We start from the raw sequence: 20,457 nt of genomic DNA on the forward strand, positions 1-20,457 counted from the left end.
AAGACTGATAACTCTATACTCGACAGCTTTGAAGGAGCCTATTTCCGTTGACGTTGGTTTGATCCTGTCTCTAACGGGACTGACTTCGCTCGCTCGTCCGACACCCCTTGGAGCGTTGGGCAGCGGGCGAGGTTTTTGCTGAATTTACAATTTTGGAACAAAGGCTCGCCTCGCCATGGTCATCCTCGAAGCGCGTGATCTCGCGCTCGCCTCATCCCGGTGTTGATTGCACCCGGGATCTGACGGGCGCGGAGACGCTGACGTTGCTGACCGTCAACTACGCCGTTGCGCTTTGGTCGTGCCACGAACTGTTTTATAATGTATATTTATGAATTTATGAAGGGTAGGAATTCTCGACCTCGTGTATAATCTATTATCGAATCTTGGTGATCGGTCAATTATGTAAACATTTTTTTTGTTAACGTTTCGGCCCGGATATGGGCCCTCCTCAGAACGATTTATTTATTTAACTGTCAAGAACAATATAAACTTTTTATAAGAAAAGTACAATCAGGCATTATATACTGTAGATGTAATACTCTTAGGACTATTGTATATTATAGGTTAGTGAGTACATTTTGATTAATTGAAAAAAAAAGATAGACTTAGAGAGTTATTTACCTTTTTATAGTAAGCGGACTAAGATACAGTCGAATTCATAAAATATAATTTGTGGAGACAATGTTCTTTGAGTAACGGTAGTCATTGTCGGCTCCTCTGGTTGTTTGAAGTGTAGGAGTTACAAGTTGGAGGTCATTAATTAAAAAGATTAAAAAATTATGTGTCTTCACAGTCTATATGTCAATGTATTAAAAGGTTTTAAGGAAGGTTTTTTTAGCAGTAAAATTAGTTTACACAATGTCCAAGCAAGTGGAGCTGGGATCTTTATGACTATGTTCTCCATGTCTAACAAAAATTTTTTTTGTTGAACCGATTGGGTCAACTGGTGAATAACGACTGATGGGAGAAACAAATATGATCTAGAGTGAAGGTGAACCAGATATAAACATATATACAAAAAAACAAAAAAAATTATTATGTAAACAAATTATGTAAAAAAACTGTGCCATGGGGACACTAATTTTATGTGTATAGTTAAGGTTAAACAATATGTGGTGTGTGGGCGGAGATTAGCGGTTTGTAAATATTACTTAGATGTTCAACATCTTGTATAAGGTTAACAGAATTAGTGTGTCCTACAATATTGCACATTTCTAGTAATAGCCTTTTATAATAATTAGGTTCTTCACAGAGGATGTTTGTATTGTCGTAGCTGAAAGTATGTTGTTTATTGGTCATATGTTTTGTTAGAGCAGTGTGACGTTCTTCAATCTCATGTACATTGCGTTGATGTTCTTTGATTCTGGTGTTTAAATGGCGGCCAGTTTGTCCGATATAAACTTGATTGCAATCATTGCAAGGTATTTTATACACAACATTAGATCGTTTGCCCATGGGGATCCTATCTTTTCCCGAATCAAAGACTATTTGTAAGTCTTTTAAATTTTTTCCCACAAACTTGACATTATGTTTGGTAAATAGACGGTTCAGTGACTCGAAGAGACCAGATACATATGGGATGGGAATAAATGTAGTGGCAAGTCTATTGTTGTCGTCTGCGGGAGCAGAGTCAATATTATTGTCAAGTAAATTGTTGATATGGGAGCGTCTCTTATTTATATGTTTGTGTAATAGGCCGTGAGGATAATCATTCCATCTTAGTATATTATATATGAGTGACAGATTTTTTTCTTGGAATTCTGTACTTGAAAGTTTAATGGCTCGGTCAACAAGGTTAAAGATGGTGCCTATTTTGTAGAACATCGGGTGGTGGGAATTAAAATTCAAATATCTTTGAGACCAGGTTTTTTTGTGGAACCAATCCGTTTTGATTTTATTGTTGTTGTGTATCAGCAATAAATCTAGGAAATTGATGGCGTTATTATCTTATATTTAAATGGTGAATTGTAGTCGTGGATAATATTGGTTGAAAATACTCAGTGTGTCATCTATTTTTTCTTTAGGAACTGCAGTTAGAATATCATCAATATATCGAAAGTAGAAGGGTAAATCAAAATCTAGATTGCTAATGCATGACCTTTCTAGGTCTTCCATTACAAGATCTGACAGGATTGGAGAGAGAGGGGATCTCACGGGCAACCCGAATTGTTGTGCATATGTATCATTGTTAAATTTAAAGATTGCCGAATCAAAACAAATTTTTGAAGCCTTAACTAGTTCACTAAGTGGAAATGGGATCTTTTTATCGAGAGAGGCTCAACGGTTGTTTACTGCGTGCATAGCAAGGTCTGTCGGAACTTTGGTGAAGAGAGATATTACATCTAGCGATATTAGAATGTAGTTGTCTGGAATAATCAATTTTTTTTATTGTTTCAACTAAAGTAAGGCTATCTTTAACCCTGGTGGTGGGGGGTGATATTTGTGGTGAGCCATGAATTGATTAACTTGGATAAGGCGTCAGTCGGGCTATTGACAAAGGAGACTATAATTCGTAATGGGACATCTTCTTTGTGGATTTTAGGTAGCCCATATGCACCTGGGGGGACACTATTGTAGGTAAAAATGCTTCTGTGTAAGTTTTTGTTTATTAATTTGGAGTTGAACCAATTGAAAGTGAGTTTGTTCACCCTAGTTTGTAGGGAGTTGCAAAGGTCGTATCTAGCAATTCTGTAGGTGTTAGTGTCCGAAAGCTGTTGCCGCATTTTGTTATTGTAAGAATCTCTATGCATGGCTACTGATGTATTGCCTTCATTCGCTTTTAAAAACGTGATGTTAGGGTTGTTTTTTTCAAATAACATACTTTCATACGCATATTATCAATTCCGAAAAGATGTTGACTAACCTAACAGAACAAATCAACCATAAACTGGGGAGTACTTCAGGAAAAAAGTTCTTTGATTCCCAACATCGGATGTTAAACAATAAGTTCATCACAATCAAAAATCGTAACATTAAAAAATTCACCATGTTACTTGCTCAAAAAAAACCTTCCAACAACCACAAAGTTTCGCTCTCAAACGGAAAAAATTATTGGTTAATAAATCTAGCGGATACTCCTATTCCTGAAAATGTTGCTGAAATAGTACAACTTGGTTATAAATTTGGACGTCCATATAATAATCGCGATCTTTCTGTTTTCAACCTCATCGCCAACTTTGAAGCAAAAATAACGAGTTTTCCAACCGACTCAAGAAACCAAGTAAGATTAGATTTCACTAACAGCGTTCTTAATTTCCCAAAGTACCCCAGAAATAACAACAATAATTTAGTCAGAGAAAAAAAAATCCGTCATACCATGTTATTTAAAAAAAACAACCCTACCATCACGTTTTTAAAAGCGGATGAAGGCAATACTTCAGTGGCCATGCATAGAGATTCTTACAATAACAAAATGCGGCAACAGCTTTCGGACACTAACACCTACAGAATTGCTAGATACGACCTTTGCAACTCCCTACAAACTAGGGTGAACAAACTCACTTTCAATTGGTTCAACTCCAAATTAATAAACAAAAACTTACACAGAAGCATTTTTACCTACAATAGTGTCCCCCCAGGTGCATATGGGCTACCTAAAATCCACAAAGAAGATGTCCCATTACGAATTATAGTCTCCTTTGTCAATAGCCCGACTGACGCCTTATCCAAGTTAATCAATTCATGGCTCACCACAAATATCACCCCCCACCACCAGGGTTAAAGATAGCCTTACTTTAGTTGAAACAATAAAAAAAATTGATTATTCCAGACAACTACATTCTAATATCGCTAGATGTAATATCTCTCTTCACCAAAGTTCCGACAGACCTTGCTATGCACGCAGTAAACAACCGTTGAGCCTCTCTCGATAAAAAGATCCCATTTCCACTTAGTGAACTAGTTAAGGCTTCAAAAATTTGTTTTGATTCGGCAATCTTTAAATTTAACAATGATACATATGCACAACAATTCGGGTTGCCCGTGAGATCCCCTCTCTCTCCAATCCTGTCAGATCTTGTAATGGAAGACCTAGAAAGGTCATGCATTAGCAATCTAGATTTTGATTTACCCTTCTACTTTCGATATATTGATGATATTCTAACTGCAGTTCCTAAAGAAAAAATAGATGACACACTGAGTATTTTCAACCAATATTATCCACGACTACAATTCACCATTTAAATATAAGATAATAACGCCATCAATTTCCTAGATTTATTGCTGATACACAACAACAATAAAATCAAAACGGATTGGTTCCACAAAAAAACCTGGTCTCAAAGATATTTGAATTTTAATTCCCACCACCCGATGTTCTACAAAATAGGCACCATCTTTAACCTTGTTGACCGAGCCATTAAACTTTCAAGTACAGAATTCCAAGAAAAAAATCTGTCACTCATATATAATATACTAAGATGGAATGATTATCCTCACGGCCTATTACACAAACATATAAATAAGAGACGCTCCCATATCAACAATTTACTTGACAATAATATTGACTCTGCTCCCGCAGACGACAACAATAGACTTGCCACTACATTTATTCCCATCCCATATGTATCTGGTCTCTTCGAGTCACTGAACCGTCTATTTACCAAACATAATGTCAAGTTTGTGGGAAAAAATTTAAAAGACTTACAAATAGTCTTTGATTCGGGAAAAGATAGGATCCCCATGGGCAAACGATCTAATGTTGTGTATAAAATACCTTGCAATGATTGCAATCAAGTTTATATCGGACAAACTGGCCGCCATTTAAACACCAGAATCAAAGAACATCAACGCAATGTACATGAGATTGAAGAACGTCACACTGCTCTAACAAAACATATGACCAATAAACAACATACTTTCAGCTACGACAATACAAACATCCTCTGTGAAGAACCTAATTATTATAAAAGGCTATTACTAGAAATGTGCAATATTGTAGGACACACTAATTCTGTTAACCTTATACAAGATGTTGAACATCTAAGTAATATTTACAAACCGCTAATCTCCGCCCACACACCACATATTGTTTAACCTTAACTATACACATAAAATTAGTGTCCCCATGGCACAGTTTTTTTACATAATTTGTTTACATAATAATTTTTTTTGTTTTTTTGTATATATGTTTATATCTGGTTCACCTTCACTCTAGATCATATTTGTTTCTCCCATCAGTCGTTATTCACCAGTTGACCCAATCGGTTCAACAAAAAAAATTTTTGTTAGACATGGAGAACATAGTCATAAAGATCCCAGCTCCACTTGCTTGGACATTGTGTAAACTAATTTTACTGCTAAAAAAACCTTCCTTAAAACCTTTTAATACATTGACATATAGACTGTGAAGACACATAATTTTTTAATCTTTTTAATTAATGACCTCCAACTTGTAACTCCTACACTTCAAACAACCAGAGGAGCCGACAATGACTACCGTTACTCAAAGAACATTGTCTCCACAAATTATATTTTATGAATTCGACTGTATCTTAGTCCGCTTACTATAAAAAGGTAAATAACTCTCTAAGTCTATCTTTTTTTTTCAATTAATCAAAATGTACTCACTAACCTATAATATACAATAGTCCTAAGAGTATTACATCTACAGTATATAATGCCTGATTGTACTTTTCTTATAAAAAGTTTATATTGTTCTTGACAGTTAAATAAATAAATCGTTCTGAGGAGGGCCCATATCCGGGCCGAAACGTTAACAAAAAAAATGTTTACATAATTGACCGATCACCAAGATTCGATAATAGATTATACACGAGGTCGAGAATTCCTACCCTTCATAAATTCATAAATATACATTATAAAACAGTTCGTGGCACGACCAAAGCGCAACGGCGTAGTTGACGGTCAGCAACGTCAGCGTCTCCGCGCCCGTCAGATCCCGGGTGCAATCAACACCGGGATGAGGCGAGCGCGAGATCACGCGCTTCGAGGATGACCATGGCGAGGCGAGCCTTTGTTCCAAAATTGTAAATTCAGCAAAAACCTCGCCCGCTGCCCAACGCTCCAAGGGGTGTCGGACGAGCGAGCGAAGTCAGTCCCGTTAGAGACAGGATCAAACCAACGTCAACGGAAATAGGCTCCTTCAAAGCTGTCGAGTATAGAGTTATCAGTCTTAGAGTCACCGACAAATAGAGCGAGAATTTCTCTGATTCTACACCCGGTGTTCGAAGCGTCTCGCGTCGCGACGTCAGCCTCTCGAAGTTGGACTTTAAGAGTAGAAAGCTGTGCCACGAACTTAATCAAGTTGTGTAGTCTCAATTGCATGTTAGTATGAAAGTGTGAGCCGTTCTGCGAATTCGGAGCTGAACCACCGAAGAGTAAGTGCGAGAGAGAGTAAACATTAAGATAAAAACATTGTAAGCTTCCCCGTCTCCCATTTCTCTTGCTATCTTTTTCATTAAAAATTTTGGTTCCATAGAAAACATCCCTAAAATTTAATATCGAAATCCTCCAATCCATTTCACAAGGATCGTCCTGTAGAGGACGATCACCTCCCAACCCACCAAAAAAATAAGAATAAACCTCTACGGTTACCTAGAGGGTTAAGTCGTCGCGTGCGAGACCGCTCCGCACGTGACACGTGAAACCTCCCTGAGATCCTTTCAAGCACCTAGTTCGTGCACTCATTCAAGGCACCTATTTCGTGCAACCTTCCTGAGATCCTTTCAAGAACCCAGTTCGTGCACCTATTCAAGGCACCTATTTCGTGCAACCTTCCTAAGATCCTTTTAAGCACCTAGTTCGTGCACCCATTCGAGGCACTTAGTTCGTGCAACCTTCCTCAGATCCTTTCCAGCACCTAGTTCATGCACTCATTCAAGGCACCTCTTTCGTGCAACCTTCATGAGATCCTCTCAAGCACCTAGTTCGTGACTCATTCAAGGCACCTAGTTCGTGCAACCTTCTTCAGATCCTTTCAGGCACCTTGTTCGTGCAACCTTTTCGGGAGCATTTAATCCACACTGTACAAGAATGCACCATTCGTGCAATCTTGTCCGCAGCGCCTATTTCGCGCTCTTTTCTCTAAGCGACTCATTCGATTACATTCATAAAAAGCATTACGTGTATTGTTTTCTTACAGCCTGGAAATTGTGTACTCACATTGGAACATAATCAACTTGTGTCTACATTCCTAGACGAGCCTCCTCAACCAACACCAAACTGATACTATTTCTTTACTTCACAGATTCTTTCAATATCGACCTACTCACGCTGCGTGATGACACCACCCTTACTATTCCAATTATAATAATTGTCTTATCTTATGTCAGTTGGTATTCTTCTCTTAACAATACATCCTTTACTCTCACAGACACATTTTGGTCCGTCAACCGAACCATCCGAAGCTCTTACCTATCTCAAACATTTTCTGGAAACTTTTTTTCGTTTTCAGAAATCTTTTTTTCATTTTCTGAAAACTTTTTTTCATTTTCAGAAACTTTTTTTACGTGTTAATAAAATTGAAAAAAAGTTTTCTGAAAACTTGTTTCATTTTTTGGAAACTTTTCTCGTGGTAAACGAATAAATATGAATAATTTCTTGATATATTATTAATAAATAAATAAATAATTGTCAAGTTTATGAATTCGCATTTTGAAACTCCAAATCCATTAAATATCGTATTGATCGTGAAACGTTTCCGCCCGATGGTGGATCGTCCGAGGCGTCAAACATCAAATATTTACATCTATTCTACGTCTACAGTTTTATCCTATGGCTATTGGAAGGCTGGGACAAACCCCCAAGGTACGATGTCGGTCTGTCCAGGTATCAATTGCCGCTTGTCATCCTGCCAACTCAGGGCCAATTTTTTTTGTACGATCGTGCTTGCTTCGTGTTTTTTGCTGCGTATCAAACACTGTGGAAGAGTCAACTCTAGGTAAGCAACAGACAACGCTTATAATCATCAAACGTAATGCTATTTATCGATGAATTTCTTACACCCATGGCGCGCTTACTCACTCTTACGCCACCGTCATATTTTTCCCCATTTTCACCCATCGTAGTAAATGTGTACAGCTTTGCTCGCAGTCCCACAAACTCTGTCATAATTTTACCATTATTTTCATCATTCATAAGCCCTTTTTTTGGTTTTTGAGGGGAATACCATACACATTGTTGGGCGAATAGTTAGAGGTATCAAACATTGTATCTATATCACATTCGATGATATCGTCAATATTAGGCACACTGAATTGATGAATAAGGCTGTCTGTGTCGGTAGACATCAATATAGCTTGTTTATTCAAAAGTTGGTTTCAATATAATTATAGTGGAAATCGTAGAGAAAGATTTTTGACAGATCTAGAATTGATGCGCTGACGTAAATAGGTTTGGCGAAGTGAACTTTGACACGATTTGTTTCAATGATAACCATATCATTGCCAAATACGGTGCAGCTGTGAAAGTTTGCTCGGGCAATAAGCGTTCTCGCACCACCTCTTCCCTCCCATTTTGTGACCAATTTAACATCTTCATGATCTCGCACATTCTCCATAGTCTTGCCGAACACAGCGTTATTCATGAGTTTGTAAAAGTTTGTCTCGAATTCATTCCTAGACCGCTTACGCATGTCTGTATTGAGCGTAATGTAAGGCTCAAGCTATGGAGATTGTGCAAACTTTAATACTCTGTGCACTTTCGTTACTTTCAATCCTAAACTCAAACACTGCTTCAAATTTCTATAGTGCAATATACACTTTGTTTTCGGAAGGAGGGTGGTCGCGAGTTTGGCGTTTTTACTACCTGGAGGAGTAAAATGCTCGGGACAAAGAGGCAAGTCTTTGTGATCCTCGTAGAGTTTTACAGGATAGTCCAAATCTACCTCCAGAAAGATCGGCGAATCGTCCGTATGGTATGTTATATCGATATGCTGATACTCCCACTGGAACGAGCCAATTGGTAAATGCACGCTCATAGCTGCACCGTACAGATTATTCACGTCAAAATACGTGAGATACGATTCCGCTTTGTTTGGATCAAAATATTTTACCATGAATCTATCATTGACCCGAGCGTGTCGATTAGAACATTGTTCTACGCCGCCTCGAATGGTTCTTCCAATGAATAACACCATTTCAGGGTTGTCTAAAAGTTGCAAAGTTACATTAGTATGCTTGAGCATCGCGTCAAAAGCAAGTCCCGGTGCAGTGTAGTAGTGCAACGGATCTAAATCGTATATTTTGAAGCAGCTAGCGCGGAAATTTTCGAAAATGTCGGCAAGCAAAAGAACATTGGTCTCTGAATATAAATCTGAATAAGCCCCCCAATGACTTTAGATGGGATTACCCAAACAATTTTCGGCGTCCCTAATATTTGAATTGGTGAGATGAGAGTAGAAATGCGTCTTTGCAGGTAATCGCGTGTCATTGTGTTTCCTCCAACAATCGACGTATTCATAGGGAAAAACGCCTTTGCGGGTCATCAAACTGAACTGAGTCGGGTTATTATGAAATTTACGTGTTATGCGTTTATCGGTATCGGTCAAATATGTGGAAAGTTTATTGAAGCTGCTAGCCATAAATCGAAACAAATCGATGAATGTCAAGTGCATCATTGTTCCATCGACGCGTTTCGTGAAGGATGTATATTTTTCCTTACTTATGGGTGGCGGTGAAATTTTACCGGGGAAAGTTAACGCGAGGAATTTTATTAAAAAGTGAGAATCGTAACCGGACAGATTGTGGAAAACTATTGGAATTGTGTGCGACTCTGTGAAATTTAAATCACACCGATTATGAGCAGGACCACGATATTTACCCGTGAAGTGACAGTGATCGTAACACTTTTTCTCCTCAGGGGTAAACGGTTTTTCACACATGTAATAAGGATAATTGTACTTCTACTCCACTTTTAAAATAAAAACTCAAGTTGGATTCTGAAATAAAAACAGTTTATTTTAGTATTACAATCACAACTTCTACAGTTAGCTAAGATATCAATACAATGTTACTTACCTGAAATAAAAACAGAAAACAACATTAAAAGTTTTTACTCCAGGTAATGTACAGTAGTTTGTTCAAGTTTCAATAATATCCTTAATAAAATGCACAATTATTGTAGTCGTAAATTCACGTACTTATTAGGTTAGAATTTTCAATATCACAGAGCCCATAGAATCAGTAATCACAGAGTATGTTATAATGTATGATGACGATAGGCAACTCCCTCTATAACACTGGTGGTAATGGCGGCAGATTCAAATTGAAGTAAATGAGAGATGTCATTTTCTTTATATCTCCCCCCCTTGGAGGAGAACAATCACAAGGAAACGATGTGACTGTTCGTCAGTCTATCATCCGCTGCTGGAATTAATTTTGTTACATGGAAAAGGTTGGATTCTTTCTTCTTGTGTCCTGTATCGACTTCATAGATTGAGTTAGATTTTCTTTTTATGATTTTGTACGGTCCGATTCTTATTTCATCCAGCTTTTTCCTATTGAGGCGGTTCCCATTTTCCACATACACTAAATCTCCAGTATTTAATATAATTTCTTGCCTGTGTCTGTTGTATCGTTCTGCATTTTGATTATGGGACTTCTTGGTGTTCTGTAAAGCTAATTTTCGATCTCTTTCTAGGTCTTCCTTTGTACCCTTTGTCTTTAATTCTGGTGGCAAAATATCGACACTTTCGCCCTCCATCAAGTACTTGGGAGTGAAGCCAGTGACGGTGTGTTCTGTTTCATTGTATCTTCTCACACATTCTTGAGCGATGGCTGTCCATGCTTTTTTTTTGTTGTTCTCATTTATTTTGCATCTTATTTTATTTACCAGAGTCTGGTTTAGTCTTTCATTTAGGCCATTCGAAAATGGGGCATCTACTGCAGTAAAAATCAACTTTATTTTGTTCTCCTCAAGAAAATTTTTAAATTGTTTAGAATTAATGCCAGGATATTGGTCTGATAATATTGTGTCTATATCATTACTTTCTGTGATTTTTGTAACTAGTTTTATGAAGTCAGTGGCGTTTTGGTTTTTTGACGTTAGTATGTAAGCATATCTTGTAAAGTGATCAACTAATAGATGCAAATACTTTTTCGTTGATCGCGATCCTCCAAATCCTCCAATGGTATCAATGGACATGATTTGAAATGGGTAAGTGGCTGGACCTAGATGTGATAGATGCCCATATTTTGTTTTATTTCTCGACTTGTTTTTCTTACATATAGAACAATTATCACACTCTTTTTTTATATTCATTATCATATTTCTCGCAGAATAAAATGGGGTTATCTTGTTAATCATTTGCGATCTTCCCAAGTGACAGTAAGTCTCATGTATATCTTTTATTAATATTTTACTTAGATTTTCAGACAATACTATTTTATTTCTACTTTTTAATTTTTTATAATAAATGTCATTTTTTAATATAAATTTTCTTTTCTTTTCTTGTAATTCCATGTTCTGGTTTTGGTCATTTTTTATGTCTTCCAGACTTACTAGATTTATGACTTTCAGAATATCATCTGTATTATCATCAAATTCTAAAACTGGATTTCTGCTTAGGCAGTCAGCTTCCTGATTCGATATTCCCGGATTGTATTTTATTTTGAAATCATATTGTGATAGGTAATATGTTAAATCCCCCAATTCTTCATCTGTTCTAGATTTTACATTTAAGTTTTCCAAAGGTTTGTGGTCTGTGTATACAGTGAATTGTTTTCCAAATAACCAGTGTTGCCAATATTTCACTGCTTCTTTAATTGCTAAGCATTCAAGATATATTGCTTTTTTCTTTTTTTTGAGCATCATTCAGTTTTCTTGAAAAATATGCTACTGGTTTATAATTCTTATTTTCATCTTCTTGCTTCAGTACAGCTCCAATTCCATTGATACAAGCATCAGTATAAATTTTGATTGGAATATTGGGGTCAAAAATTTTTAGTACTGGTTCCGAACAAAGTAATGTTTTAATTTTCTCAAATGATTCTTGACAATCTTTTGACCAAACAAAACTTACATTTTTCCTCAGTAGATTGTGTAATGGGTCTGAGATTTGTGCCAAGCTTGGTATAAATTTATGGTGATAGTTGATTTTCCCAAGAAATTGTCTTATATTTTTCCTTGTTTCCGGAACTGGAAAATTTTTCACTGCGATTAGGTAATCTTTCAGTGGTCTTACTGAGTTCTTTTCAATAATATGACCCAAGTATTTTGCATAATTTTTAGCAAATGAGCATTTTGAAAATTTTAGTCTAAATCCCTCATTGTGAATTGCTTCCAATAGTCTTGATAGATGCTGTATATGCTGACTAAAATCTTGTGAAAAAACTAATATATCATCTATGAAAGATACTACAAAATCATTAAGTTTGTATTTTCTTATTATATTATTCAATATTCGTTGGAAAATTGCTGGTGCTGTTTTTAATCCAAAAGGGAGACAGGACCACTGAAAATGGCCCTCTTGTGTTACAAATGCTGTTTTAGGTCTATCTTGAATCCTTAGGGGAATTGACCAAAATGCAGAATTTATATCTAATGTTGTAAAGTACTCACAGTTTACACTTTTTACTATCAAATCCTCTATAAGTGGAAATGGCTGTGACTGAGGAGTAATAATTTTATTTATATCTCTGAAGTCTATACACATTCTGGTTTTTTTATTTTCTTCTTTCTTAAATGCCAGAGTAACTGGAGCAGCAAAAGGGCTGTATGATTCTTCAATAAGCCCCTTTTCCAGTAATTTTACCACTTGATTCTCTATTTCTTTTCTATCTTCGAATGTGCATCTGTAAGGACGTTTATAACAGTATTTTTCTTCCATTAGATCTATGTGAGCTTCATATTCTTTAACAGTACCGATATCGTATTTGTCTTTAGCAAATACTGACTTGTATTTCTTCAATAATTTGTCGATTTCAGACTGTTTATACACATCTAAATGATTTACTATCATTTTAAATTCATCAGTATTTAGATGTTCGTTGAAATTTACTTCATGTTTCCTAAGATTGTTTGTTTTTACTTCTATGTCACCTGATAACACAGGAATACTGACATTTGTGTTATTGTCAACCTCTTTATTTAAGTTAATTTCATTTTTCTGTGTTTGGAAATCTTTGTTTTGCAAGATCCTTAGATCTTCAGTCTGGGTCAACTTAAAGTTTTCAATACAGTCTAAGCCAATCAAAAAATCATAATTAAAGTTGTCACTGTCTACGATAAACACTTTCATAGTTTTCTCAATATTGTAAATTTTTACTTTTAAAGTTATCATACCTTTTGTTTTTCCTGCACCATTAATAGTTTTCAAGCTTATTCCTTGTAAATTATCTGTGTTTTCTTGTTTAATTTTTAATAATTTTGCATTTATCAATGACACATTTGATCCCGAGTCATAAATACCGGTGGTTTCTAAAGTGTCATTTAGTAATAGCTTGATTTTTATTAATGGTGGTACTTTAAGTTTTTTGGATCCTCTGTATTTAATTCCACCTCTAGTTCTGAATTGTTCACAGATTTTAATGGTCCCATCTTGTTATTTTTGTCTTCTTTTTCTCTAAACCAGCAATTTGTTTCAGAATGAAAACGTTTACCTTTGTTTGCCTTTACACATATTTGACATGGCTCTTTTTCTTCACCTTTTTTCAGTTTAGAATCAGAAAAGGTTTTCCCTTTTTTTTCATAACCATATTTTTTTACAAGATGTTCCAATTTACTTATTTCATTGAACAGATCTTGAGTTTCTTGAAGTGTTTCTCTGTCAATGTTGTCTGATACAAAGTTTGGTAAACCGATAGTAATAAGGTCAATAAGCGTTGCAGTATCCATGGATTTCCTAATTTGAAGTAGTAATTTTTCTTTTTTTAGAGCATACTCCAGCAAAGATCCAGATTGATATTTGAAATTAAAGGCATATCTAATAGGAGACCAACCTTTGTTCCCGAACGTTTCAACAAATATTTTTTTCCAGTTGTTCCATTCTGATTCTATTGAGTATTTTAAAATCATTGAAGTGTACCAGTCAGCACTACATTTTTCCAGGAAAAACTTCAAGATTTCAATTTTTCTCCTATCTTCTATCACTGTACAGCGCACACATTCTTTTTCAAATAAATTAATCCATTGGTTAGCGTTGGAGGTTTTTTCATCAAATTTATCAATCATGAAATCTGTAGCGATTTTATTTAAGTTTTTAACTTCAGAAATTTGTTCTTTAGATTCTAGAACTTTTTCTAGCAACTTCTTAATTGTATCTTCTGAGGTGCTTGTGGTAGGTGTTTCAGTTATTTTTTCTGAAATTTCCTCTAAATAAAAATTTTCAAATAATAAGTTATTGTCTTCATCAAAATAGACCTTTTTCAAATTTTCTGTTAAGGTTATCCAGACTTTCCTGAATTGATTCCTTTTTACCAATGTGTTTTTTATTCTGATATACACCTGTGAGGTTATTAATTCTTTGTGGAAAGTCGTTGGTTGGTATTCATCTGGTATTGCAAAAGAACGACCGTCTAGCGTGCCGATTGAGGTTAGGCACAATATCGTTGTTTTTCCATCTGACGCCCCTCGCATTTTAAAATCAAACCTTAGTTTGTCCATTTTCTTGAAGTATAATTAATGTTGTTTTGTAATAAGGATAATTGTACTTCTACTCCACTTTTAAAATAAAAACTCAAGTTGGATTCTGAAATAAAAACAGTTTATTTTAGTATTACAATCACAACTTCTACAGTTAGCTAAGATATCAATACAATGTTACTTACCTGAAATAAAAACAGAAAACAACATTAAAAGTTTTTACTCCAGGTAATGTACAGTAGTTTGTTCAAGTTTCAATAATATCCTTAATAAAATGCACAATTATTGTAGTCGTAAATTCACGTACTTATTAGGTTAGAATTTTCAATATCACAGAGCCCATAGAATCAGTAATCACAGAGTATGTTATAATGTATGATGACGATAGGCAACTCCCTCTATAACACTGGTGGTAATGGCGGCAGATTCAAATTGAAGTAAATGAGAGATGTCATTTTCTTTATAACAATTCTCTGCGCGCATGTGACGATCGCGTTGCACTTGGGTAAGAGACTTCATCGGAATTATGTTTTTGATGCGTGACTCTACTTGAATTGATAAATCTTCAAGCTGTTTGATAAACCAATCTATGCAATCGACACCGCGTTTACCGTGGAACTTCGATAATGTTTCATCGTACGCGCAATGTGCGTACTACCCCACACTGTACGGGACATGCTTTTGAATTTCACGAGTCTGACGAGTTTCAAATTCATCTACAGGTTTGGGGATTAATAGACATTCGAGATCGGCGTATACGCCAAACGGAACGGTGCCTTTGTTTTGGAAATTGGGAAATACTGAATCTTTTCACTTGGGAAATTCCACGCGTACTTTATTAAGCATAATACAATCTTGTCGATGATTGTCGTAGGCTTGTTTCACGGTAGAATGGCACAAACGATTGTCACATAAGAACAGTCGACCATCATGATTAGACAATTGTTTGCTCACCAATCGGGAAAGATCTTTAATTCAAGCAAAGTGGAATCTCGGTACAAACTCACCAGTCATATCGTCTTCCGGATTATTCTTAACCATTAGAAGAAGGATCGTGGAAATGTTTACGCTATGCAAATTTTTACTCGAATAAATTGGCACGATGACGCTTTTATTTGATTTTGCATGATGCGAAAAAGTTTGAGATTCCATACCATACACATTAATGCGCAAATTATTTAATCTCTCAAGCTTTTTTACATCATGTAGAGTAGCAGGGAATTTAATACCTGTACAGTCCAACTCGGAATTATAGCGACGATAGTTGTGAGTCCTCTCGGTGTTGATGTTGACCGGGTGGAGGGCTGCTGTGACGGACCAGAGAAGGCATATTTCGTCCTCGTTCCTCACGTTGATCGCAGCCTTTTTATGTCGAATGTCCTGGGGCAGCTCGATGAATGTTGAAGCTCCCGTGGCGAGAGGCTGGTAGCGGTTGACATTCACAGCGATGTTGAGGATTTCAATCATGCTCCAACCGGAATCGCATTGTTCGAAATCTTTCACCTCCGATAGCAGATCGCCCCGTGCACGTATAAACCAGCAATTTATATCGCTCGATGGGAGAAGAATCGCCACGTTATATGTGTTGAAGCTCTTAACTTCGGTGGAGATCTCTTCGTGTTTGACATTTTCGAATTTCAACGATAATGTGAGGTTAACCTTTACATTTCCCTCCTCGCGCAGTACCAGCTCCATCTTCTCAGTGACGCCGCGCTGCACATCGTCCAGAAAGGCGTCTAAATTTTTATGACGGAGTTGCGTGACAACCCCCGTTCTGATTCAACTGGCAAAAGCACTATCCACATCGTCCCACTGTACACCTGCAGGAGTACCGATATTTCCACCCGTCACCACTGAGCGCTGCTGCAACTGCTTGATCTTTGTCACCCAAGATTGCAGGAGTGCGATCGTATGTTGGATCCGTATTTTCGCACCAACGGTTGTTCCTCGTTGCATGGAAATATCACGCAGAACTTGGATATCCGCAATTCCAATATCAGTCTAATGATTGATGACAGCGTCATTTTCTTCTCCGAGAGGTTGCTCTCTCAGCAAATTGCACGTCCCCTCCATCTGCTCTGCAAGTCCTACACACGCTTTGAATGCCATGACTTTGACGTTGATATAAGCTGAACTTTGTGTAACTTTTTTGACTTTCACGTATCGTGTAAAACTGATGAATCTGCATCGGATGCATTGAGCTTATATATTGGCCAATAGATCGCAAGAATTTGAGTGTGACGGTGAGGGGTCCAAGCTTTGTACCTCCCCCGCCATCAAAGAATCAAAAATTTCTGAGGTATACAGGTCTGAGCCTGCACACCCGAACCCCAATTAGTGCCGGACATGTGATGGTAAAAATCGATGAAAAGCAGGTAGCGAGCAGTGTTTGACGTGAAAAAAAATCTTGTCTTGCCTGCTCTCGACTGGCTGGTATATGCACATACAGTTTTTGGGTTTTACAACTCTTTATAGTGAACAAGTCCGAGTCTGCACACCCCTAACCATATTAGCATAGGGTATGCAACGAGAAAAAATCGGCCAACGGAAAGATGGTACTACGCAGTGTTTGGTGTGACAAAAATCTTGTCTTGCTAACTCTTGACCGGATAGTATGTGCACATCCAGTTTTTGGGTTTTATGAGCCGTTAATCACCGTGAGGCATGTGATGGGAAAAATCGGTCAGCCGAAAGCAGGTAGCGAGCAGTGTTTGGCGCAAGAATGTGCACGTACAGTTTTTGAGTTTTATGATTCGTTAATCAGCGTAGGGCATGTGATGGGAAAAATCGTTCAACCAAAAGCAGGTAGCGAGCAGTGTTTGGCGCGAGAATGTGCACATGCAGTGTTCGAGTTTTATGAGTTGTTGATCAGCGTGGGGCATGTGATTGGAAAAATCGATAAACGAACAGCAGGTGAGTCTAGAGAAAATTTTCTCCTGGCTTATACTGCCCCCGCGTCACTTTCTTGTTTGTATGTCACGTGATGCATACTCTACGAATGATTGGCCGGCTGGTTTTTGCTCGGTGGAGGGTGGGTGCGACTCCTTTAGTATAAATTCGAACAGCGGTTTGAAACTTCTCTAGTAATTTCGAAAATCCTTCGTGTGCAATCGAGCGTTTTTGATAAAGTGAGTTGTAAGAGAGAAAAAAAAAAAAAAAAAAAACACGGTGTTCATTTGAAAAACCTGAAGACTTCAACGAGTTTATATTTTGTGAGTACTTTATAGAATACACACACATATATATATATATATATATACATATATATATACATTATATATATATAATGTGTCTCTGCGACGAATCTCAAATGTAAACAAATTCAATGGCACACGAAAACAAAAACAATTTCGAAATACAGGTGATGAGAGAAATTAATGACAGTGTAATCAGGGCGGCTAGGTGGTCTAGTGGAGTAAGTCTCCGGCAAAGCATCTCTAGATACCAGGTTCGATTCCTGGCTCCGTCGTTAATTTTTCAACTCACCTAAAAATTTCGAAATTGTACTCTCCTCAAGCAAATTTTTCTCGCTAAAAATATGATATGCGTAGCTCATATCGCCAAAATGAACGCGCAGTCCGTTCAAAAGTAAATGGCTAAAGTGAATTTTAATTTCACATTAATAGCCACTTACAGCATATGTGTGTACATACCAACAAGCTTCACACACAAGTCTAAAATGTGTCTCTGCGACGAATCTCAAATGTAAACAAATTCAATGGCACACGAAAACAAAAACAATTTCGAAATACAGGTGATGAGAGAAATTAATGACAGTGTAGTCAGGGCGGCTAGGTGGTCTAGTGGAGTAAGTCTCCGGCAAAGCATCTCTAGATACCATGTTCGATTCCTGGCTCCGTCGTTAATTTTTCAACTCACCTAAAAAAAAAAAAAAAAAAAAAATTTCGAAATTGTACTCTCCTCAAGCAAATTTTTCTCGCTAAAAATATGATATGCGTAGCTCATATCGCCAAAATGAACGCGCAGCCGTTCAAAAGTAAATGGCTAAAGTGAATTTTAATTTCACATTAATAGCCACTTACAGCATATGTGTGTACATACCAACAAGCTTCACACACAAGTCTAAAATGTGTCTCTGCGACGAATCTCAAATGTAAACAAATTCAATGGCACACGAAAACAAAAACAATTTCGAAATACAGGTGATGAGAGAAATTAATGACAGTGTAGTCAGGGCGGCTAGGTGGTCTAGTGGAGTAAGTCTCCGGCAAAGCATCTCTAGATACCAGGTTCGATTCCTGGCTCCGTCGTTAATTTTTCAACTCACCTAAAAATTTCGAAATTGTACTCTCCTCAAGCAAATTTTTCTCGCTAAAAATATGATATGCGTAGCTCATATCGCCAAAATGAACGCGCAGCCGTTCAAAAGTAAATGGCTAAAGTGAATTTTAATTTCACATTAATAGCCACTTACAGCATATGTGTGTACATACCAACAAGCTTCACACACAAGTCTAAAATGTGTCTCTGCGACGAATCTCAAATGTAAACAAATTCAATGGCACACGAAAACAAAAACAATTTCGAAATACAGGTGATGAGAGAAATTAATGACAGTGTAGTCAGGGCGGCTAGGTGGTCTAGTGGAGTAAGTCTCCGGCAAAGCATCTCTAGATACCAGGTTCGATTCCTGGCTCCGTCGTTAATTTTTCAACTCACCTAAAAATTTCGAAATTGTACTCTCCTCAAGCAAATTTTTCTCGCTAAAAATATGATATGCGTAGCTCATATCGCCAAAATGAACGCGCAGCCGTTCAAAAGTAAATGGCTAAAGTGAATTTTAATTTCACATTAATAGCCACTTACAGCATATGTGTGTACATACCAACAAGCTTCACACACAAGTCTAAAATGTGTCTCTGCGACGAATCTCAAATGTAAACAAATTCAATGGCACACGAAAACAAAAACAATTTCGAAATACAGGTGATGAGAGAAATTAATGACAGTGTAGTCAGGGCGGCTAGGTGGTCTAGTGGAGTAAGTCTCCGGCAAAGCATCTCTAGATACCAGGTTCGATTCCTGGCTCCGTCGTTAATTTTTCAACTCACCTAAAAATTTCGAAATTGTACTCTCCTCAAGCAAATTTTTCTCGCTAAAAATATGATATGCGTAGCTCATATCGCCAAAATGAACGCGCAGCCGTTCAAAAGTAAATGGCTAAAGTGAATTTTAATTTCACATTAATAGCCACTTACAGCATATGTGTGTACATACCAACAAGCTTCACACACAAGTCTAAAATGTGTCTCTGCGACGAATCTCAAATGTAAATATATATATATATATATATGGTGCTAGGCCAAACCTCTTACGATACTGTGAATGTCGATTTGAATTCCGTGATGATTATAGCATTTGATTAGTATCTTGACAAAGTTTTTCGATTTGTTTCAACTTTTATGTATTCCGTATCATCATATCCATAAAAATTCTGGAAAAATTTTAGAATCGTATAAAAACAAAAAAAAATGATTGGATGGAAAAGAGGACCGTCAGACTCCCCACCCAATTCACCACCACGATCGCCAACTTATAAGCGGGTGTGCAGAGAGGTGGCTTACGATGAGGAGGAGGATGATGATGAAATGATCGATAGTGATACCGATACGTTGATTATCGACACCGAGCCATGTATTGACAACAGTGCTGATGATGATGATCGCGAGTTTAAGCGAAATTTGGCTGGCGAGCATCATCATTTAGAATCATCACCATCACCGACTGATGTGGAGGATGGGGAGGAGGAGGATGAAAAGGAGGAGGATAAGGAGGAGGATAAGGGGAAGGCGGAGGTGGGGGTGTATGGAATGCCGACGATGTTAATGAAGGGCGGGTGGAGTTTGCTATTGATTTTGACGGCTGCTATAATGTACACGTCAGATTCAGATTGCT

This window comes from Neodiprion lecontei, chromosome 7 (assembly GCF_021901455.1).
Source record: "Neodiprion lecontei isolate iyNeoLeco1 chromosome 7, iyNeoLeco1.1, whole genome shotgun sequence".
In the NCBI taxonomy this organism is placed as follows: Eukaryota; Metazoa; Arthropoda; class Insecta; order Hymenoptera; family Diprionidae; genus Neodiprion; species Neodiprion lecontei.